The 23,342-nt window shown below is 54.4% G+C and overlaps 2 pseudogenes; one reads left to right on the top strand and one right to left on the bottom strand.

The window, feature by feature from the left end:
- Positions 1–23,342, bottom strand: part of LOC131562396 (zinc finger protein 721-like) — a 277,587-nt pseudogene that overhangs the window by 94,144 nt on the left and 160,101 nt on the right.
- LOC131562619 (serine/threonine-protein kinase PAK 3-like) lies at positions 15,015–21,802 on the top strand (annotated as a pseudogene).

The raw sequence follows: 23,342 nt of genomic DNA, 5'->3' as shown, positions 1-23,342 counted from the left end.
CGTGACAGCGTCCTGGAGGTTATGTCCAAGAAGCTGCAGAGCGAGTGCAGGGAGATGCGTCGCTTGGCCCTCAGAGGCCTCCTGGTGCTTGGCACCAGTGTCTCGGTGAGAAGAGGGCAGCGGCTGAAGCCATGATGCCAGCGTGGGAATGGGCAAGGCAGTCGCTTGGACTTGCCTGGCCTTGGGGTGCTGAGGCAGCTGCTCCCAGCTGTCCTGCCTCCCGCTTCAGCTGCTCCAGTGCTTTGGCACAGGCCTTTGGCCTCTGGGCCCTGTGGCAGCAGGATGGCCTTTCACACACGCATTTTCCACGCAGGCCGCAATAAGAATGTGGAGCTTGCATGAAAGGCTCGTGGAGCTGCTGCAGGAAAATGACAGCAACATGCTTAGGATGACCGTGGTTCTCCTCAGCCGTTTGTTCCTGTGCAATGGTGCCCCGCTAGCCAGCCCCCTCGCCCTGCAGCTGGCTGAGGCGCTCCTGCCGCTCTTTGACAACGTAAGGCTCTGTGCCTCCAGCCATGGCCACCGGCTGCTGCCTGCAAACTTTGTGCCCTGTGCATTTTCAGGCCTGTGCCCAGATGGGTGTGAAGCAGCCGATGCTGAAGTCTCTTCTTTCTTTCATACAGGATGATAGCCAGGTGCAGGTGTGCTCCATGTTCATCTTCCGAGAGATGCTGTATTTTTGGCCAGAAGAGGAAAAAAAGGCCCTGAAGTCACACGTGCGCCAGAGCCTGCTCCCACTGTTCTTCCATTGCCATGACGAGAACCAGCTTGTGGCAGAGGTGAGGACTCAGCGGCTGCTGCTGGCCCCCTGGCAGGGGGGCTTGGCTGCCTCCTGCTCTGGGACCTCATGAGCTGCAGCCTCCTCCTGGCCTTGGTGCAGGGACCTGTGCGGGTCCTGGGCTCTGGGCTCTGGTGCTATCTCCAGGTCTCTGCTGCTCTCCAGGACTCCCGGGAAACGCTGCATTCTTCAGCCACTTTCCTGCACAGGAAGGATCTCCAACACATGCTGCAGCTGGATCAGACCTGGAGGTTCGGCGAGGCCCTGGTAAGGACGGCCTGCAAGCCCCAGCCTCAGGCTGGAGAAGCCCCCTGACCGCGCTGCTCAATGAGTGCGGCTGGCAGCTGCGTCCCTGCCCAGTGCTGCAGCCAGGGCCGTCAGCCTGAGCCCCACACGCCACTGCCTTCTCTGGGCCGTGCGGGCTCTGCTCCAGGCTCCCGTGGGCCCGAGCCGGGTGCCCATGGAGTCCCGGGGCTGTGGGGCGGGCCGGCACCGCGGCTCCCCGGGCAGCAGCCGGCCCTCTGCCCCCTGCCCTCGGGAGCCCTTGGCCTCAGGGCTGTGCGGGCAGGGGAGGCCGGGGCTGGGCGCAGGCAGCACCCGGCCCAGGGGCTGAGCCCGCACCAACCCTTCCCTCCTGCCGCTCTCTGCAGCTGGCAGAGGACAGGAGCCGAGCGGCCGAGCACCTGCGCCGGGCCCTGCGCTACCTGCAGAGCCCACAGGAGCCCCTGCGAGAGGCGGCCGTCAGGTTCATGGGTGAGCCACGAGCCCAGGCTGCCCTTTTCCTCCCCGGCCAGCCTCAGCTCGGCCCCAGCCCTGCCTGCTGCTTGGGCCCGGCGCCGTGGAGCCCCGCCTGGCCTGGGCATTGCTGCTGCCGCCCTCTGGCAGCCGTGCCCTGGGGCGGCAGCGTGCGGCAAGGGCCGGGCTGAGCCCTGCCGGGCCAGCAGCCCGTGTGGCCACAGCGCCGGCAGCGCCGCTGGCAGGGAGTTGTGCCGCTGGGGCCGTGACAGGCTCTGTGTTCACAGGCATGGCCGGGCGGCACCTGAGGGGGCGGCAGCAAGAGCTGCAGCTGATCTGCACTGGTAAGTGAGGGCAGCGGGCTGCCAGCGGGGGCTGCCGGGGGGAGAGCTGCAAGCTTTGCCCCGGCTGCGGAGGGCTCTGCTCCCGTGAGATTTCAGGGCTACGTGTGCCATTGGTGGCCAGCAGGTTCGGGCTGATCCCCTTGCTCCCTGCTCCCTCCTGGCTATGGCAAGAGCCGGCTGGGATGGCCCTGGCAGGGGGCTCTCCTTGGCTCCCCGCAGATCCGGCTCTGACCGTGCCTCTGTTCCTCTCTCTTGCAGCCCTGGAACACCTGACGGGGGACAGGAGCAGTGCCGTGTCGCAGCTGGCACTTGAAACACTGCATGACCTCCTGGCAATACAGTGTGGGCGATATTCCACCATCCAGAGGCTGCAGGATCAGCTGCGCAGGGCATGGAGGACTCGGCCTCGCCTGTCAGGGCTCGGGTGCCTGCTCTGCCGGACGACTTAGGAGGAGAGCTGATCTGGGAGGCTGTCTTTGCTGGGGCAACCTGTGCCAGGGGTAATTTTCCTTTTCTTTAAGATTTTTCTTTTCTTCATTTCCCAAATAGGGTCTGGGCTTTGGCCTAGCTGTGTCCCCTGCTGATTGTGAAGTGTGCCATCAGCTGAAGGGCTTTCTGGGCTAAAAATATCATCAAGTCACTTGGACTTGCTCTTTTTGGCCTCTAAAAGCTGGATCCAATTTTGGGGCAAATTTGGAGACCTCATCTAGGGTGGATGGAGCACCTAGGATTTTCCCAATTGCTGGGAATGGTTCTCCAGGTGCCTGGAGTATCCAGGGTCCTGGTAAGTTCCAGCCACGCACATGCCGTGGCAGTCAGAAGCAAAGGGACCCATCCCTTTTTGTGCTGCCTATGTCACTGCACCGGGGTCATGGGATGGGAACACACAGCCCTTGTGCCGGAGCTGAGCTGCTCTGCCCAGCACTGGTTGCCACCATCCAAGCTGGTTTTGCTTGTCCTGGTTCCCTGACAGCTGGGGCCCTGGGCAGAGCCCTGAGAGCCTGGTCTCCCCCCAGGGAAGGAGAAGGAGCCCCTGGAGAAGCTGTACCGGGTGGGGATGCTGCTGGTGCTGCTGCTGCTGCTGCTACTACTGCTGCTGGAGACAGCCAGGGTGACATGAAGGATGACAAGCTCTTCCTCAGCCTGGCCACGGGAGGCTGAAGGTGATTGACTTTGATTCTGGCACAAGCCAAACTTCACAGGGAATTTGCAGATGAGTCCCCACCGGAGGAAATTCTGCCAGATTTGGGCATGGCCCAGCCTGGCTGGGAACCAAAGGCTCTCCCTTTGCTGGGGCAGATGCAACTCATTCTTCAGTCGTTGCCCAGCTGCTTTTGGCAGGGCTGGGAGGATGGGCTGGGGTGGGTATGAAATGGGAGTGGGCTCCTGGCCCTGCCAACAGCCCCCAGCACCCCCCATGCCCCAGGGTGGGGTTGGGCTGGGGCAGCCAGCCCAACACAAACAAAGCCCCATGGTGGGAGCAGAGGTGGGGCTCCAGAACCCGTGCTGGGGCTGCTTTGCTGTGCAGGCAAGGAAGGGCTGGGCTGCTCCACTGCCCTGGTTTGCTTTGGAGTCACCGTGATTTTGGGGGGCAGTGCAGGGAGGAAGAGAGAAAGTGTGGGCTTCCCACAGCCATGGCTGGGTTTTTCCCTAGCATGTAGAAGTGGGGCCTTCCTCAAGGCCCTGACAGAGATAAGAGTTTTTACCGTTTTTCTTGTTTTCCCTTTTTGAATCTAATGTCTTTTCAAGAATGTGTTGTTTGTTTTTCCAGAGAAAGCGTTCGAGGTGGTCCAGTGCGGATGGGGAAGTGCTGGGGAGCAGCTGTGGCGTGGATGGGCCGTGCTCTTGGAGAAGGCTGAGGCCATGGTTTGGGAGCAGCTTTTCTTGCAGCCGTGGCTGGCGTGAGGTGGGTCCCTGTGTGCTTGGCAGGGTGGGATCAGAGCCTTTGGGAGCTGGCAGCGAGCACAGGAGCATCCTGCTCTGGGCAGCTGCTGAGGGCTGGATGTGCCCTGGCTGGCTGCAGGCTGGGCACACGTCCTGCCCTCCTGCTCTGTGCCAAAGGCAGCAGGGATGGGCAGCTCTGGGCACAGCTCTGGGCACAGCCAGCATGGCCTGGGCACCACAGGCCTTGGCACAAGGGCACAGGAGCCCTCAGCTGATGGGCACTTTCTGCTTTCTCTCCTTGCAGCTGGGCTCTGCGGGTGCTGAGGCTGCTCTGGGCTCTGCCAGGGCTCTGCTGGGCTCAGCCCTGGGCCCAGCTGGGCTGGCTCTGCCCTCACATTGCTCTGACAGCTCTGCATCAGACGAGCCCATTGCGAGCACAGCGCCTGAGCTTTCTGCTTTGGCAGGTGAGTGAGACTCTGCTGCAGGCCCAGAGATTGCAGCTGGGGACACACATCCAATTTGCAAGGACCCAAACTCTCCACAGTCCCGGCTGAATTCCTGGATCTGCACAGGGTGTTTTGTCTGTCCCATTCTTGCTTCTTTATTGGCTGGAATTGTGCAATTGCACTTTGTTCCTCCTCTAGCAGTGCCACGAGTGGGCCAAAGCTGGCAAGTGGGCTGTGCTCCTGAGGCAGTGCAGTCTGGAGCTGATGGATGGAGAACTGCCCTTCTGCACTTCCAAACCAGAGGAAAAAGCCGTAAGTGGGACTTTGTGTCTCTAAGAAATCCCTGGCAGTTTCAAAGGGAATGTGTGGCTCATTCCCAGGCTGAGAAGGAAGGTCATCTTCTAAAGGATTTGGGCTTTGACAGAGTTTCCATTCCCAGTCCTGCGTGGAGCTGGAAGGGTACAAAGCAATTTCCTCTTGCTTCGACCACAATTTCAAATACCAGTGTTGGAAACAAAGCCCAAAATCTTTTAAGAGGCTTTTGAGGTCACAAAGATGGATCCATGCTATCAGCACATTTACAATGTAAATAACTGAGTTCTCTTTTTAAAAAGATTATTTACCTGTTAATGCAAAGAATGTAACTTGGCATTTATGTTTTTTTTTTCATTAACTGTATGTTATGTTTTTTCACTAACACTTGGATTTTATGCTTATCTTTTACAATTTATCAATTTTTTTTTCCTTTTCCCCCTTTTTTCCTTTTAATAGAAAACATGTCCTACAAAAGGAATGTCCTTTGCTCCTGGTTCCCGTGTGGAGCAGCTCCCTTCCTGCTGGCTGAGCTGCTCAGGCAGAGCCCGGCAGCTCCTGGCCCTGCAGGGCTGAGGCTTTTCCCCATTGCTGGGCACAGACTGATGGAGCAGCACTGCTGAACACGGGCACACAGAGGGAGCAGCAGCAGCTGCCTTTGGCCACCTGAGGCTCCAAGACCCAAACTCTGAGCAGCCAGGGCTGGAAGAGACTGGCAGGATCTGATCCCTGACTCTGGGCAGACAGGGCTGCACAAATGACCCCACAGCAGCAGCAGCAGCAGCAGCAGCAGCAGATGGAGCTGACTTTGAGCACAGCCCCTGCCCCTCTTCCCTCCCGTGTGCAGCGGTGTCACAGCAGCCTGAGGCACCTGGGAGCCCCCAGTGGCAGCAGGGACTGGAGATGGCAGCCCTGGGCTCCTGGAGGCTGTGCAAGGAACGGAGCTGGGCACTCCCTGTCCATGGGGAGCTTCCAGATGGAAAAGGCTGCTATGCCCAGGCAGCTCCAAGGGCACAGAAAGGAGGCTCTGGAGCACTGGATCTGTGCCAGTGCCACAGTCCTGGGCAGCAGCCAGCGAGCCCTGGGGGAACAGAGGGCACAGCAAGAGGGACAGAACCAGGCAAGGGCAGAGACTGGAGAGAGCCAGGCCTGGGAGTAGGAACAGCTGCTCCATTGCACTCTTGGAGAAAGCTCTTGGCTGGTTCAAAGCAGTGAAAGGCGTGAAGGGCAGAGAGGAGGCCACAGCAAACAATGCTCCTGTTTGCACAGCCTCCCTTCTCCATGTCCCAGAAGGAATTGCATGGACTGTGTTCTTCTCTCCGAGCCGTCTTGTTCAGCATGAGCAGCTCAGCACCAGGAGCTGAAGGAGCTGAAGTCTCAGGCCACAGGAGCTGGGCAAGAGGGAACTTTTGGAGCAAAGTAATGCTGCTAAAATAGCCCCAGCTGAATGCAGTGGATATAATCATGGAATCACAGAATCCTTTCTGTTGGAAAAGCCCTCTGAGCTCACCCAGTGCAGCCGCTCACCCAGCAGTGCCAAGCCCAGCAGTAAACCACGTCCCTGGAGTGCCAAGGCCTGGACACCAACCCTGAGTGAGGCCTGGACAGCAGGCCCTGAGCCAAAGGTGGCCTCTGGATGAACCTTCCAAGCAAAGGTTGTCTTTGTATCTGCTCCCTAATGAAGTATGCATGGTCATCAGCCCTGTGATAGATGTAGCCACTCATTAGTGAAACATGTATTGACCTTTGTGTATTTAGAAGCCAGACAAGGCCATGAAATCTGACATCTGGCCTTATTTGAGGCTGTATGGTCAAAGTCAGCTCCCTTGGTTCCTCCTTGAGCCCTGGCCAGGCTTTGGGAGGGACCCAAGAGGAGGATGAAAGCAGATGTTGCCACACTAGCAGTGCTGTCAGTTTGTTCATTCAGCACTGTCAGAGCTGGGCCCTCTCCCAGCGGGGTTGGAGCCTCACCTGGGGCTGGAGGCACCTGCAGGAATTCCCAGTGCCCAGGAGTGGCTCTGCAGCCCTTGGCTGTGACAGCTTCCCCAGCTGCTGTGTGGGTCTGGGGGATGGTAAAGGCTGAGGGTAAATGCTGCTGGATCTTTGTTAATCACTGCAGGCACTCTTTGGTGGGGATGGTTGGGTGCATTGCTGAGCTGCTCCTTTTGTGATTCTTTGCTGCTCTGAGCTGCAGGAAATGACTTTCCTTCAGTTGGTGTCTGTGTCTTTGGTGCTGACCCTGCCCACTGGCAAAACAAAACTGGCACAGTCTGGCCAGATGCCAACAAAATGTCACTTGTTCAGTGTAAATGTGAGGAATCAGTGCCATCAGAAATTCCCAGCTGATAGCCCTTCCCTGGAGTTCCCTGGCTCTGGAGTGGGCTGAGGTCAGAGCCCCGTGTGAGCAGTGGGGCAGACGGGTAAAAGAAGCTGCACCCCTGGATGGCTTCAAATGCATCCAAAAATTGCAAATGGAAAAGGAAAAGACCTTGTGGGTTTGGGCAAACAAAGATGAATTTGTTAAGAGTACATTGGGAACAGCACCTTCAGAAGGAACAAATTTTCTGTTGCTTATGGAGCAACAGAAGAAGGTTTTAATGTTGAGCTCAGATGCACTTGTGCAAGTGAAATTTCAATATAATAAATAACTATATACATGTTTAAAGTATAATAAGACCTTCATACTTATGTTTATAGATTTATATATATGTCTATATATATTTCTATATCAATATGTACATACAAAATAATAATAATAATGTGAAATATTGCTGAAAATACTAATTTGGTATCTTTGGCTGCTCAGGGATGTAACACTAAATACCCTACAGAACAGGATTGGCCAGGACCCTAGTGTCAGTGGTCAACTTTGTGAGATTGTATACAATGAAAAAGGGAGAAAGGGAGGAAATTGGCTATTTTTACAGGATTTGCTGATACTGTGATGCAGAGTCCTTTGTCTGTTCCTGTGAAAAATACAGTGATTTTGCCTGCAGGGTTTTTCATGTACCAGACTATGCACAAGCTGCAGGATTGGTTAAAAGGGTGAAGGAGTTCTTAAAAAAGAGCATTTGGAAAGATGAGGAGATGGGAACCTTTGCCCATGGAGAACCCATCTCCCAGATGTGCTCCATGCCCTTCACAATGGCCCATGGGGGAAATGGAAACCCCCTGGCTGTGCATGGCTGCCCCCAATTTGCAAATCCAGCCATGGGCAGTGAGACTTGGGCTGCCTGGGAAATTGTTCTGGCTGTGATTGCCCCTGGCAGGGCCAGCCCAGAGGCTGCAGGGCTGGGCCTTCATGCATTGGAATTCATTAGGATAAATTCAAAGCCAATGAGAGCTGTCAGTTCTGAAATAGGAATTCAGATTCCTCCAGGACACTTTGCTTTGGTAACTGCTCCCTTGGAGCTTGGCCTTGCAAAGTGTTCCTGTCATGGCAGGAGGAACTGATGCAGAATATCCAGGAGAAATTACAGTAATTCTGTTAAATAATAGTGAACAAGATTGGATTATTCAACCCCATGACAGGTAGCACAATTATTGATCTTGCAATTTTAAGAACAATTGTGAAAACAGGAGATCCACCTCCAGCCACCACTGTTTGTGGAGAGTGTGGGTCCCGAGGCCAAAAGGCCCTCCCGAGGCAGCTGAAGGAGCAGCTCCTAGGAAAGATAACTCTGAGTCCTGGAACCTGGACAGGAACAATGGGAATGTGTCCCTGCAGCCAAGGATTCTGTGTGAGAACAAGTAGATCTGCCAGGATATTGTTTTACACATCCTGCCAGGCCAGATCTCCCTGTTTGCCCCAAGGGCCCCTTTGGAAAATGCTCTGATCCACGGGGCTCCATGTGAAGGCTGCTGTGACACTGAGGGACTTGCACAGGAATTCCATCCAGGAGCCTGGGTGCCCCTCAGGGACTGGGACCCGGCCCCTTCCAGCCAGAGGGGAGAGGGCTCCCCCAAGCCTTGTTAGCCACATACAGCATGGTAAAGCTGAACAGCAAAGGGCCTGGGGGCATTATTCTGGAATTAAAAAGGTGCCAGCTCCATGCACAACAGAATTCTTGTTCCTAATTTGAATGAGATTGAGAAAAAAGAATGAAGAACAGTGTCACTAAAGTACTACTGATGTCTGTAAGGTGTACCTTGATAGTCAGCCAGAATCTTTATCTGCCACAAATACCTCTGGTGTTTCACAAAGGGATTGGTCATCAAAATGTAATGATGGGTTATGATGGATTGCTGAGCTTCTTTTGTAATTCTTTGCTAATGATGATGTGCTTTGCTGAGCTTATCCTTTTGTAATTCTTGGCAGCTGTGCATGATATAAATGACAGAATTCCTTAAGTTGGTGTCTGTGTCTTTGGTAGTGACCCTGCCCACTGGAGAAACAGGGCCCCCTCTGCCTAAGTGTTCCCTGGGAAGGCAAAAGCCCTCCCTCCAAAATTCCCCCCTTCCTCCTTGTTCCCCCCTTCATACCCTGAGCATGATGTGCTCTGGTCTGGGATATGCCCGGGGTCAGTTGGGGTCCCCTGTCCTGGCTGTGTCCCCTGCCCAGCTCCCCCGCAGCCCCAGCCCCTCCCCAGCGTGGCTGGACAAGGGGCAGGACAGGCCTTGGCTGTGCTGCAGCTCAGCAAGAACAAAACCATCTCTGCATGCTCAGCGCTGTGCTCAGCACCCGGCCCAGCAGTGTCTCAGTGCCAGGGGCTGTGCCCTCAGTGCCTGTCGGGGGTTTCCATGGCAACTGCCAGGCCAGGTGACCCAGGTGTCCCCCCAGTGCCGGTTGCCATGGAAACAGTGCCCAGCCCCGCCCCTTTCTGTCTGGCTGACCTGGCCTTTGGCCCTGGCAGTGCCGGTGGCTGCTGGTTCCTGGTGCCAGAGCGGCCAGCGCGGCACAGGGCAGGTGGCCATGGCACAGCCCCCAGCAAGGGATCCCCTCTGGCTCTGCGCACTGACACCAGCCCTGAGCAAGGGCCCAGGGCAGCTTTCCATGGCCACCAACCATCACAACAGGGCCAGGCATTGGTTGCCATGGCACCTAACCAAGGAATGGTCCCCCATGGCCGTTGCCATGGCACCTGGTGGCACCAAGGAGTGTCACTGCAATTGTACCTGGAGCAGTCCTGGCACCACATTGTCCTGAGGGATGCCGTGGCAGCTGAGGGCAGCAACAGCTGGTGCTCTGCAAGGGCCCAGGGGGAGACGGGAAGGAGCAGCAGAGCAGGGGCTGATCCATCCCCAGTGCGCTGCACAGCCCAGGGCAGCGTCCCAGAGCGTCCTGATGGAGCTGCCAACAACATCCTCCCTCTGCAGCCCTGGCCTCTGCCCCAGCTCACACAGGTGCCCCATCCTTGCAGGCACAGACACGGCAGCACTGGCTCAGCAGCCCCTGTTTGCATTGCACACTGCAGGCTGGAGCACCTCCATGCTGTTGGTGTGGGGACATGAACCTGAGGGAGCACAAATGCCATCAGCCCCTGGGGCCAGCAAGGGCTGGGGGACAGCAGGGAAACCACTCAGCTTTGTCCTGGCCTCTGCAGTCAGCAAGATAGTTTGTTCCCATCAGCTGGGAGTTTCCTGCCCCACTGCAGATGCTATTGCTCAGAGCCAGGGCTGCCTGGCAGCCACCCCCACACTGCCCAGAGCATTTCCTTGGCTCCACCTTTGCTTTCTTTCCTCTTCCTGATACAAATGTCTTCCCATTGCCCACCCCTGTTCCCTCCTCTGCACACAGCCCATCCCTGTTTGCCCTTCCCTCTCTGGCCCCACTCCCCATTGCAGTTCCTGACTTGGCACCATGGGAACGTCCCTTGGGCAGCAGGATCATCCTACAAGTGCTGCAGGAATTGTCTGCAGGCTCCTGCAGTGCCTGGTGCTGCTCCCTTGCCAGAGGCACCCCAGGCCAGGGGGGCACATCTGGGCTGCTGTGTCTGGCTCTGGGGCTCCCTGTTCTGGGCAGTGAGGAGGAGCTGCAGAGGCTCTGCGGGACTGACAGGATGGGCTTTGGGGCTGGCAGGAGAAGCTGAGGGACCTGGGCTGCTGGAGCTCCTGAAGAGGAGGCCCAGGGCTCCTCCTGCAACTGCTCCAAGGGTGTTCCAGAGAATCACAGAATCAGCAAGGTTGGAAAAGGCCTTGGAGATCATCAAGTCCAACCTGTGCCTTGACACTGCCTTGTCTCCTCAGCCTCCTCCAGGATAAGCAACCCCAGCTGCCTCAGCTGCTCCTCAAAACTCTTGTGCTCCCTCCCCAGCCTTGTTGCCCTTCTCTGGACACGCTCCAGCCCCTCCATGTCCTTCCTAAATTGGGGCCCCAGAACTGCAAACAGCATTCAGGGTGCTGCCCAAGCAGTGCTGAGCACAGGGGAAGAATCCCTGCCCTGCTCCTGCTGGCCACACCATTCCTGATCCAGGCCAGGAGCCATTGGCCTTCTTCACCACCTGGGCACACTGCTGGCTCATGCCCAGCCTGCTGTCCATCAGTGCCTGCAGGTCCCTTTCTGCCTGGCTGCTCTCCAGCCACTCTGTCCCCAGCCTGTAGTGCTGCAGGGGTTGTTGTGAACAAAGTGCAGGACCTGGCACTTGGACTTGTTAAACCTCACCTTGTTGGATTTGGGCCCTGGATCCAGTCTGTCCAGGGCCCTGTGCAGAGCCCTCCTGCAGCAGATCCACACTCACACCCAGCTTGGTGTCGTCTGCAAATTTGGTGATTTTCTATTCTTTTTCACACATGTGATAATCATTTCCCCAAAATCATTAACATATTTCCCCCCCCCCCTCCCCCTTTACCCATGCGTTCCTCTGTCCTGGGGTTCTCTCTGCTGGTCCCTGGTGGTTGTGGATCCCAATGTTCCTGTGGGCCTGGCTGAGCTGGCAGGACACTGAGGCTGGTGAACTTCCAGTTCCCCTTCTCACACAATGGGCATTGTGTGGTTTCCACAGGCCTGGGGCTGTGGAGAACCAGGTGTGAGCTCAGCTGGTTGAGACAATTTATCTGGTAACATGACATCACAGAGTGGACTGTGACATCACAGAGTGGGGTATCTGAGGTCATTGAGCAGCTATGACATCATGGGCCATATCTGTGACATCAGAGATCCAGCTGTGACATCACATGGCAGACTATGACATCACAGACTCTGGTGTGACATCAGAGACCAGCTGAGTGACATTAAAGACTGGGCTGTGACATCACAGAGGGGCTGTATGGCATCCCAGCAGGGCTGTGTCAGGTCACTGGGTTGGTCACTCTGCCCCAGCTCCCCCTCACAATTTCTCCCAATAAGTCCAATGCTGTTCATGCCCAGCAGGGTCCCTGTCCCCCAGGATCCCCCCAGCCCACCTGGAGCCACAGCCTCCACCAAAGGATGTTCCACAGGATCCATCCCAGAGCCTGACAGGGGACAAGGGGCCAGGGCTGTGTGACCAGGACATCAAGGACGGGGATTATCCAGGTCACTGTGGCCTGGTTTGGATTGCCCAGGGCAGGAAAGATGTCTGGCAGCTGGAGCAGGGTCTGGGAAGGGCCTCCAAGGTGGGGCTGGAGCCTTTGGGCTGTGAGCAGAGGCTGAGGGAGCTGGGCTGGTCCAGCCTGGAGCAGGGAAGGCTGAGGGGCTCCTCATGCCAGCCTGGCAGTGCCAGCGAGGAGGGGATGGAGAACAGAGCCAGGCTATTCACAGGGGGCTGGGAGGAGAGAAAAGCCAGTGGGTGGAAGAGGAAAGAGGGGAGATCAGCCAGGACAGGAGGAGATGAAATGAGGCTGGTTTCAGCATCAGGGGTCTCAGTAAATGTATAAATGTCCAACCCTTAGCAACTGAGAGAGCTGGACATACTGAAACCTGAGTGTACTTGAAAATTTAGTCCCAGGTACAATCTGGCTTGTCAAAGGAATTTATGGACCAAGAATGAAAAAGCAATGGAAAAATAGGGTTCTGACAAATTTCTCAGTTCTTGCAACTTTACTTACTACTTAGAATAGCTCACATTGTGTTCTTGGACAGAATCCACTTGAAGTAATATATTCCTCTACTCCATTAGAAATGAGTGACAATGTGCCCCATCCCCAGAGCAGTGGTATGGGAAGGAGGGAACATAACTCTTAAGTTAAACCTTTAAACTTTAATAGAGTTGCTGATCATTTTGTAATTTAACTCTAATAATTGACCAGCAAGGAGTTCACTCAGGTGCAATAATGAGCAAGGATGAGTAGTTTTATAATATTTTTTTCCTCCTCTCAGAAACCTCCAGTACATTCCCTCCCTTCCTCCTCATCTTTGAATTGCACATATATGGAAGAATTTTATTTTATTTTGAAACTGATGGGAGCTGTGTTTTAAGGTGTGACTTTTGACCATGATATCTCTGAATCAAACTCGAGATTCCCAAGGATGCTTGATTTTAATTCTGAGGGATGCATCCACAGCAGGGATCTACCGTGGAGTTGTTGGTCCTAGAAGTACATAGTACTTTGGAGAGGTGTTTCAGATGCCATTTTGTAATTTAACGGACCAGATTACTTTCTTTTCAAGAAAAACTAAGTTTCTTGTGGGCTCAGTCAACGAGATGGAGCCATTTCAAGAATAAGGCGGACATGACAGTACTGCACATGTATGTGGAAAATTCATTTTCCTAAATTATTAGTTTCCCTGTCCAGTCTTACAGGAAAATTAGACTGCTGGAAATCAATTCCTACAATTGAGCTGAAATCCTGCAAGGTAACATTTACTCTGAAGTATAAATTCAATAAAGTTACATATAAAGCATAAAATGAATATTGCCAGAGCATCTTTATAATGCTATTCTACATACTTTCTAATGCTGGGAGAAGTTCCTGTGGTCTGTTTTCAGTCCTACAATTATGAAATATGCTATAAAGCAGAGCACAACTGACTATTTCCATCTCATGGAAGAAAAGATACACAAAGTAGCAGAAACAGTTGCATTTTAGCTGCATTTCAAAAAGAGGTGCTTTAGTACTTTAAGCCAAAGTAGGGGAAATTAGAAGATCTGTGAGTTGATTAAAAAGCCATAAGGAAACTTTGCTCACAAAGCAGAGGTAAATTTGTAGAAGTTTGAGAAAAACCATTTGGGTAATCCCTGGTTTTGAAAGTGTTGGGTTAAAAAGTCAACCTGCAATACTGTGACTCAGAATGGGCAATCAAATCCAGGGATGTCTTCAAGTCACCACTACTTGTGAAAAATCTCCTTAAAATAAAAAGTAGCTGACATGTCCTGGGATGGTAAGGCAAACCTTCTTCCTACTCACATGTGCTCTTCAGATCTTCCACATGGCGGAAATGCAATCCAATCCTATAAATCCAAAGTCTGATGGGCCCATTCTAAAGCTCCTCAAAGACACGGTCCTGTGGAATATCAGATGACATGTCTGTGCTCAGTCACCACAAAAGAAAGCTAAGCCAAGGCTCATGATTCCATGGGTGAACAGAGCTGATTTGCAGAGGAGTTGCATGCACTTCATTCCCCCTCCCACCCAGGATTTTGTTCTACTTTCAAGAGGCCTCCTGGGTCTGCCTCAAGATTTTGACAGAGAAGGGAGTGACGGCATCTCATTTGTACTGGGATGCAGCTATCCAGATTTCTGGAGGGAATCTTACAGGGAGCATGGAGCTTGGGCAAACATCTGTCCCACTGCAGCTTTGGACTGTTGCAAAGGGGCCTCCTTTGGGATCGACACCTGCAGGCCATTGCAGAGCAGCGAGCTGCAGGCTGCTGCCAGAGCTCTGACACAACGAAAGTGTGGCAGTCCAAGAATCAGCGCACGTCTCTTTGGGATGTTCTGAGACTTTCAGTTGCCAGAGAAATAGCAAGCAGGACCACAGGAGCTCTGCGTCAAGACCTAAGCCAGCCTGTCCCTGACGCAAAGGGAGGGCAGCCTCCAAAGCAAGTCAGAACAAAGGACAGCATGCACCCACGTGTTCAAGAAGAGACTGCAGCCTAAAATACTCCTGGAAATTTATTATCTTTGCTTCTTTTTCCCCCTAAATGACATTGAAGAAGTGAGACTTTTCAGAACCAGCTTCGATGCCACCTAGAAGAAGCAGCCTTGCTTTCAGGCAAAGCTTTTGGGACCAAAGGGCATGTTTGCTTGGATTCCTTGGATGTCGCTTGGCTTGGTGCATTTTCTGAGTTCCCCTGGGATGCCTTGAGCACTGCCTTATGGACTGGGAGGACATTTTCTGCTGCTTTATGAGTGAGGAGAACTTGCCAGGCTTTTCTGTGGCATCAGCTGTACAGAAGGTTGGCTTGCTGGGCACAAGAAAGCCACAGAGCAGCTGCTATTGTGAGGTCAAGGCAGCGGTGCCACATCACAGTGCTGGCAGCACAGCGTTGTCCCGGTGCGCGCAAGGCCTGCTTGTCCAGAGCAGCTCTTCTGCTCGCTCCCTGCAGGAGGATCCTTGTGCTCAAGGAGTTCTCAGCAGATGGCCTGCACCCCAAGAGGAGTCTGGGCTTTCCCTTGGGTGGCATTCAGTGTGCAAACCCACACAGCGCTGCCAAAATGATCAGGCAGGTCTGTGCTGTGGTTTGCATGGTCTTTTTTCTTGTCTATTCTGGCTACTACCTGACCCAGCTGACTCATAAGTAAAGGTTTCTCCTGGGGCTGGCATCACCCGCCTTTTGCTTCACTCTGCTCTTGATGCCGCACCAGTGACCCAGTTTATTTGGGAACAAAATGGCCATGAAGATGCCGCCACTTTGGTCAATGTCCTGCCAGCAGCATCAGCTAAAAAGGCGGCATCTGTATACTGGGTGGCAGGTGCAGAGTATTTGCCGTGCCACCTGCAGCACCTGCCTTCCCTCCCCAAGAGAGTTCGCGGCAGCGGAGTCTGTCATTTCCTCCGCTTGCTGCCTCAGGCAAGGGAAGCTGCAAATTGCAGACTCTGCAGGGAGATCCTCAGAAGTACTTCTAGCAACTCTGTGGTTCTCTCCAGGAGCAAAGAAAAGCACCTTTCGCTCCAAATTCTGCCCCTTAGAGGCCTTGGCTGCGTGACTTGACCCTTTGATGCTGTGCCAAGACTGCAATTCCCTTGGCCATGCAGCACAAAGTCCAATGCAGGGAGGGTTTGCTGCTGAGTCCAGCAGCTGTTCCTGGGCTGCTTCAGCAGGGAGCTGCCACAGGGAAGGGGCCCTTTGTGGAAGCTTTGCTGGGCTATCATCTTCAGCCAAGGGATGGCAATTAGGGCATGCCATTTAAAAGAATATCTATCTAAAATGCAGGAAAGAGAAGAGGAAAATGTTGCTTGAGCTGGTGGGCACAACAGAACCTCAGAGTGTTGAAGAGCAAGGGGCATTTCCACCACCGTGTTTCTATTTCTCTCTTGGCAAAAGAGGCCCAAATGTAGACAGAGCCTACTATAGCGCCCTTGTTGTTCTCTTGCTTGCTGTGGGAAAGAGCTGTTGCTCCTGCAGGCATGTTGGGAAAGGGAAATGCTCTGTGTTGGGACTGCCTTGTGCTGTGCGAGTGGCCAGCACAGGCACTTTTCTAAGGGCCTCTGGTTCCTTTTCCCTTGCTTGCTGCAGGTCACCTGACACGCGGATGGAGGCAAGCCTGTCCTTTGGTGAGTGGCAAAGGAAGCTGTGACATTGCTGGCGTGTGAGAATTGTGCGGCAGTTGAGTGTGGAGTGCCAGTGTGGGAGGCTGAAAGAAAGGCCAACTGCCCGGTGGCATCAGCAGCAGCAAAGGGAGCACTGGCTGTTTGCTGATTTTCCAGTGAAGAGCCTTTCAAGAGATGAAAGGCAAATGGGACATCTCCAAGGCATCTTGCTGCTTCTAGGCAGCAGGGAAGCTCAAATGCACAGCAAGATGGAGTAGCACCTCATTCAGCCAACTTCCTCGGGTTTTCATGCCTCAGACTCCCACTTGGATCAAAGTCTATGATTTCCCCTTCTTCTGGGTCCTTTCCCAGCTCAATAGAAAGCAGCTCCTAAGGGATTGGCTTTTGCCCATCTCTCTCACTTCTGTCTGTCTGCAGGGCTCAACAGCAGGGTCAGAAGCTCCTCTGGCTGCCTCTGTCATTGAGGAAGAGGCTGAAGAGGAGCAAAGGAACATCAAGCCTCCAGCTGCTGTCCCTCCACAGCCTGAATGTGCAGAGCCAGTAAGTGGCAGCTGAACTTGCCACTGCCTTTGGTGCAGGGCCAGGCTTCCAGTTTTGGAGCAGCCCTTGTTGCTGGTGGCTGAATATGCTGGCGGCTGTGTGCCTACTGTGACGTAGTGCTGCTTCAGGCAAGCCAGGCAGCCCTGGCCAATGGGTTCTGAAGTTGGACATTTAAGCTGGCATGCTGAGAGGGCCCGAGAATGTCTCTTGGCATCAGACAGGAGGCAGCATTCAATGATTCTCAGTGTAGGAGTCAGCCCCTTGTGCCCATTGTCAGTGCAGGCTGCCTGTGGTCAGCAGACGGAGCGGCCCAAAGACGCAGTTGACAGCCTTGCAGGGGACCTGGGAGACACTGGCCCCTGGAAGGGACCTGCTGTGTCCATGGACTAATTAGCTTCAGGCTGTGCTTCACTTCCAGCCGCTCAGAGCAGAGTTTGAAGAGGAGAATCCTTGGCAGCCCTACATTGTAAAGGGCAGGTGGGTCTGGGCAGGGCTGGAAGGCGTCTCCGAAGGGCCGCTCCCCAAAGGCTGCCACGGAGAGGGGAAATCCGTGAAACACATCAGAGAAGGGACATGCTGTGGGCTTCTGAGCAGCCCATTGCATGCCAGCTCCGGGCTGATTTCATTGGCCAGGGAAAGACAGGGGGAGGAAAGCAATGAGGCTCTAGGGCCCTGCTCTGATCTCTTTCTGGATCTTGGCAGCCCCATCGCTACCTTGTTGCCAGTGTCTTGCAGAAAATCTGCAAACATGGAGCATGCAGGTGGCCGTGAGAGGCTGGATCCAAGCAGCCTTTGGGCTTTTCCCAGAGTTGCCTTTGAGAAGGGGACATGGGAAACGCCCCAGCTGGAGAGGCCTGGCGGTGGCTAACAGTACATTGCCAAGGCCTTGTTTTGGCTGTGCGCTCCACGGGGCATGTGTGTCAGCCATGCTTCTGACAGGCAATCCTTCCTTGTCCCAGCTCAACACAGGCTCTGCAATTCAACCTGGTGCCGCTGGAGCAGCGTGGCCTGCAGCAGCCAGCTCGCCCCCGCTGCTGGCACTGACAGCAGCAGCGCAGCCCAGCAGCCCGAGATGAGGCAGGAGCAGAGCCTGAACAGGGAGGAGCGGGTGCATTTCTTGTCTGCCAGAGCAGTGTGTTGTGTGCGTGTCTGGGTGTAGGCTGTGCCAGAAGCTGCCCCTCGGTCTCAGAGGAATTTAGGCCTCTCTGCAGAACCTGTTGTGCTTTGAGGCAGTGCGGCAGCGCTCAGGGAGTTCCTGCTGCCTGTGAGGGTGGCTGGACCTGGCTTGGCTCTGCCTGGGCTGCCTTCTGTGCCAAAGACAAAAGCAGAGATTGTTTCTGCTTGAGCAGAAGGCTGGCACCTAGCAAGTGACTAGGCCCCAGGGAGCTCTCTGGCCCCAGCTGTTTTCGGGCTCCTGTTCTTACTCCTTCTCCGGCTCAGACACTTTGTGCCCCTGGCAGTGGACCTGCCAGTGATGGTGGGTGTACCTGCAGAGGCTGCAAAGGCCCTTGGTGACCTCTTAGGGCCCCCTTCTTAAGGGCTCCTCATTTGGGCTTATGGCATGGGATGCAGTGCTTGAAGGAAATCAAGGCCTTCTTGGAAAGGCCACCTGATGCAAGGTGGAGAAGATGGCCCTCCCACTTTCTGGTCTCAGCAGCTGGAAGCCAAGAGACCGCAAAGGGTCCAGAGCTGCCGGCAGCGGGGCTGCCTTTGGGAGGCTCTGGGCAGCAGCGTCTCTGTGTGCGAGTGAGCGCCCTGCACTGCTTTTGTCTTTCAGGGAGCATTGTGAGTGTGGGCCAGCCAACAAGCAAATACGTGGCATTTGAAGAACTGGGATGAGGGTAAGCGTGGCGTCGGCTCCTTTTACAAAAGTGTGAGCCAGGTCTTTGGCTGGTGCAATATCAAGCGTGAAGTCAGGCAAGCTCCAATCATGGTCAGGCTCTGGCTTGACCTCCTGTTGCCTGCCTGGACTGCTTGGTCCAAGCAATCTGAAGGCCTCATCAAAGACAAGTTGATGCTGGCATTGTCTTGCTTTCAGCAATGAGGAGAAGGACATGGGAAATCCCCTACCCCTGCAGCTTTCTGGCCTGAAAGAGCACCTTGCCATTCAAGAAAGGTCAGATTGTCAAGGACAGTCTTCTGACTTTAATTTTTCTCACTTTTTTGACACACACATGCATACACACCCGCACAAGGAGGAGAGTTCCCCTTAGGTTTGGAAATGACCTGGCTGAGCCTTGGAGGTTTCCAGCGGCCCTTGGTCTTCATGCTGCATCTTAGTGTTCCCTTGGGCAGCCTGCCCCGCAAGGCAGAGGGCTCGCGGGCTGACGTGCTGTTGGCCGAAGAGACGCCGCAGCCAGGCATTTTCTAAGGAAGGCATGCAGGCAGCCTGGGGAGATCTGCTGCCTAGGCTTGATTCCAGTGCCAAGGGCTAAAGGGCTCTTTCATCTGCTTTTGTCTTTCCAGGGGATTTGGAGCTGTTTATAGAGCCCTTGACACCAGCAGCGGACAACAGGTAAAGTGCCAACAGCCCCATGCCATGTTGCAGCTCTGGAGCACTTTCCCCACTGCTGTGAGCTCTCCCTGGAGGTTTGGCTGGCAGGTCCATGTCTGCAGCAGAGGATGTTCCTCTAAAGTGCAGTCTAGGCTCAGGGGGCAGAATGCATTTGGGATGGCCTTTGGTGCTTCTGCTAAGCTCTGCTGTCTAGTGACAAGGCACTTTGGCCTTGCCCGCTGCCTCATTGCACCAGCACTCGCTCCGTGCTCCTTGTGATCTTGAGCAGGGTGCGTCTTCTCAAGGGAATGGTGGCCAAGGTCATTTCAGGTGGCAATCAAGATCATGTCACTTGAGGAGGGGATGTCTGAGGAGCTGGCTGCCAATGAAATCCTGGCCATGAGGGACAACAGGAGTCACAATATCGTTGCCTACTTAGACGGATTGGCGTATTCTCGTGTCAATGTATCTTTAGCTAGTGCAAGCCCCAAGAGACTATGCCCTTTGGTCACCGGCAGAGAAGGGAGCTGGTGATGATTTCTCTGCTGGTCTCCAGAGCGTGGGAGGAGGTGGAGCTGGTGTTCAATAACCTCTTGTGGCACACGTAGCTTGGAGAGCAGGCTCTGGGGTGACTGAGGCTGTGCCCATTGCTGTCTCTCCATGCTGTGGTTTTCTTCTTTCAGCTACCTGATGGATGCAGAGCTTTGGCTGGCCATGGAGTTCATGGATGGTGGCACCTTGTTTGATGTGCTCGGGGCAGTGTACCTGGAGGAAGGACAGATAGGCACTGTCTATCAGGAGGTGAGGGATCCCACTTGTGCTTCCCCGAGCCTGCCCAGGATGCCGCTTGCCAGCTGGAGGTTAAGGAGAGCCGAGATTTCTTGCTCTCACCTTTCCTTTGCTGCTGCTGCTGCTGTCATGACACACAGGAGAAGAAAGAGCATGGGAAGTGAACTGCCTGCCACTGTCCCTGCACTCCTCAGGCTCTGTTCTTGCACTCTTCCATCCTGTCTGTCCTGAGGCACTGGTGCTCGCTCACTCACTTGGTTTCACTTGCTTCCTCTTCTCAGCTTTGCCTGGCAATGTTTTCCTGGAGCCTGTCTCTCTGTCCTACATTCCTTGCCACTGGAAGGCAGCATGCAGGTGGCAGAATTTCAAGCTAAGGGAGAGGAGCTGGCGTTAGCTTCAAAGGATAGCATTGCAGCCCCGATGGCGATGGATTCTGGAACAGCTCTAAGGTGCTGCTTCCTCCTCTGCTGCCACTAGGCTTCCCCAAAAATTTTTGCCATGCTGCCTCCCAGCCAAAGGTGACGCGCTTCCTACCAAAGGCCGGTGGAACTTTTGGAAGCCCAGATGCCTTTGCTTGGAAATCGAGAAAAAACTTCCAAGAGTGTTGAAGCAGCAAGCTCTTCTTGGTGACAGCACCATGATGCTGCACCCTCGCTCACAGTTGCCTGAGAAAGCCGTCAATCCCATCGAGCTCTTTCCTTTCTGGTGGGATGAAATCAGATCGTGCACGTTAACTTTCCCTCCCTCCTTTTTCTCTCTCAGTGCCTGCAAGGACTGCATTTCCTTCATTCCCGCCAAGTCATCCACAGACACATCAAAAGCAACAACGTCCTTGTGGGCATGGATGGATCTGTCAAGTTGGGTGGGTATCCCTGCTGGGCTGCAGCATTTCCAGCACATGCCATGTGCTTGCATTTTGGTGAGTGCCACTTGGGCAGAAGTGCCGCTTGGCCAGTGCATGAATGGTGAGGGTGTTTTGGAAGTGGCCAATGCCCTGTTTGCCTGGCTCCAGGCATGTGAAAGGAGAGCTGAGCTGCTTTTTCAGCTCGATTCAGCATGGCCTGGTCAGGCTTGGAGTGGGCAATGGTTTTGGCCGCTTTGCCAGTGGTAGCTGGCTTTGACAGACTTTGTTTTTGTCCTCAGGTGACTTTGGCCTCTGTGCTCAGCTCAGCCCTGAGCCCAACAAGCGCAGCTCCAGCGTCAGCACTCCCAGCTGGATGGCACCGGAGGTGGTGAGAGGAGAAGCCTATGGCCCCAAAGTAGACATCTGGTCCCTGAGGATCATGGGGCTGGAAATGGTGGAAGGGGAAGCTCCTTACGAGGGGGAAGCCCGTCTCAGGGTAAGGTGCAGCTTAGCAAGAGGGCTCTGTGTGGAGACAGCTGATGTGGCTAGCAAAGGAGCAGGTGCAGTGTCCTCTTGCATCCTTTTGCTGTAGGTTTATGAACTGATAGAAAGGAACGGGCCCCCAAAACTGCAGAAGCCCAGGCACCACTCAGCTCTCCTGCACGACTTCCTCCGCTGCTGCCTGCAGGCAGACAAGGACAGGCGCTGCTCTGCCCAGGAACTCCTGCAGGTAAGAAAAAGCAAAGGGGCAAAAAGCCCTATCAGCTGAGGACACCTGCATGAAGGGATGAGGAGGAGTGTGGGCCACGTGGCACAGACAGCTCCCAGGACAGGAAGGCGCAGGGAGACACGCTGCCCTCGGTGCTCTTTGTGTGTCTTCCTGGTAGCCAGGGAATCCTGCTTGAGCCCGTGAGGGTGGGATCCTGGAAAGTAAGAGTTCCTTTCTTTGTTCTTTATCCTCTGGGCAACATCCCTTTGTGACCTCAGGCAATCCTGCCTCCAGCCTGGCTGCTCTGATCATTTCAGCCAAGCAAGTGCAGGAAGACTGGAGAGGAGACACCTGAGCCTGAGGAGGCCCTTATGCCCCGCCAGCCGAGAGGAGGGACTCAGCACTGGTGAGGCCTCACCTGGAGTATTGTGTCCAGTTCTGGGCCCCTCATTTTAGGAGGGACGTTGAGATGCTTGAGTGTGTCCAAAGGAGAGCAACGAGGCTGGTGAGGGGCTTGGAACACAAGCCGTATGAAGAACGACTGAGGGAGCTGGGGTTGTTCAGCCTGGAGAAAAGGAGACTCAGGGGTGACCTTATAACCCTCTTCAACTTCCTGAAGGGTGGCTGTGGTGAGCTGGGGGTCAGTCTCTTTCTCCGGGCAACAACAGACAGAACAAGAGGACACAGTCTCAAGCTGCGCCAAGGGAGATGCAAGCTAGAATTGAGGAGGAAGTATTTTACAGAAAGAGTGGTCAAATACTGGAATCATCTACCCAGGGAGGTGGTGGAGTCATCATCCCTCAAACACTTTAAAAAAAGACTGGATGTGGCACTTGGTGCCATGATCTAGTTAAGGTGTTAGAACATGGGTTGGACTCGTTGATCTTACAGGTCTCTTCCAGCCTAGAATTTCTGTAATTCTGTGATTCTGTGAAAAGGGGATGTGTCATCTTGAGGCAGAGCTTCAGCCATCCCCCGAGTATTAAGAGGAGCTGTGCCATAGATAGGAAATGTGACAGTTTTCATATTTGCTCAGTTTAGGTTGTTGTGATGTGTTTTTAAGTTCTCCAGTTTTCTCCCCTATTTTATGTATGCTCCCCCTTTGTTCTGTGTTAAATGGTTCCTCCCTACACAGTTTTCCCGCCACTGTGGACCTGACAGTTAAGTTACCATGGATACCCCTTCCCCTCCACTGCCAATCTCTTATGTTATGTAATTTCCCCTCCCAGGCTTTGCCTTGTAAGTAAGTCTTCCCTCCTCCCTGGGCCCTGTCAATCACCCCCCACTCCTCCCAGGCTTCGAGAAACTTCTTCTCTCTGGGGGTTGTGGTTGGCTGGTGTCCCGGGGCCCCTCCTCTGCTTTACATTTATTGGCTATATCCTCATGTCAGTTATGTTGTGTACCTCCCTACCTATTCACGGATTGGTTTGCCAGGTTTCCCTCCCTTCTCCACCCCTTCCCTTTAAAACCTTGTTGCTTCCCCTGTTCGGTGCCATTTGCTGGGGGTTCTACCATCTGTTGGTTGCCCTCTGCTGTGGGATTCTCCAATAAACCAACGTGATACCCCTAGCAAGTGGTCGCCTCCTTATTCGTCCTCTCAAGCGCAAGTAGTCCGATTCCGAGATCCAGCCCAGCCCAAGGCCAAGACGCTAAGGGGGGCTGGCCTCCGATGCGTAGGGGCGTTGGCCATTCTCACCCCCTTCTGCTAGCCGGACATAGGGCCGCGAACGCCCTCGCGCAGTGTGCCATGATATTGGGCAGCTGTTACAGCAAAATTAGACGAGGCCATAAATTCCGGGGAGGCGAAGTTGGCCACTGTGGCTTATTGGGCGCACAGAGTGCATGCGGCACTCCATGCGTTTGGGGAGCTTAAGAAAGATCCCGCTGGTTCTAGT

The sequence above is a fragment of the Ammospiza caudacuta genome, chromosome 11 (genome assembly GCF_027887145.1).
Source record: "Ammospiza caudacuta isolate bAmmCau1 chromosome 11, bAmmCau1.pri, whole genome shotgun sequence".
Classification (NCBI taxonomy): Eukaryota; Metazoa; Chordata; class Aves; order Passeriformes; family Passerellidae; genus Ammospiza; species Ammospiza caudacuta.
This window is presented reverse-complemented; position numbering and strand designations above follow the sequence as displayed.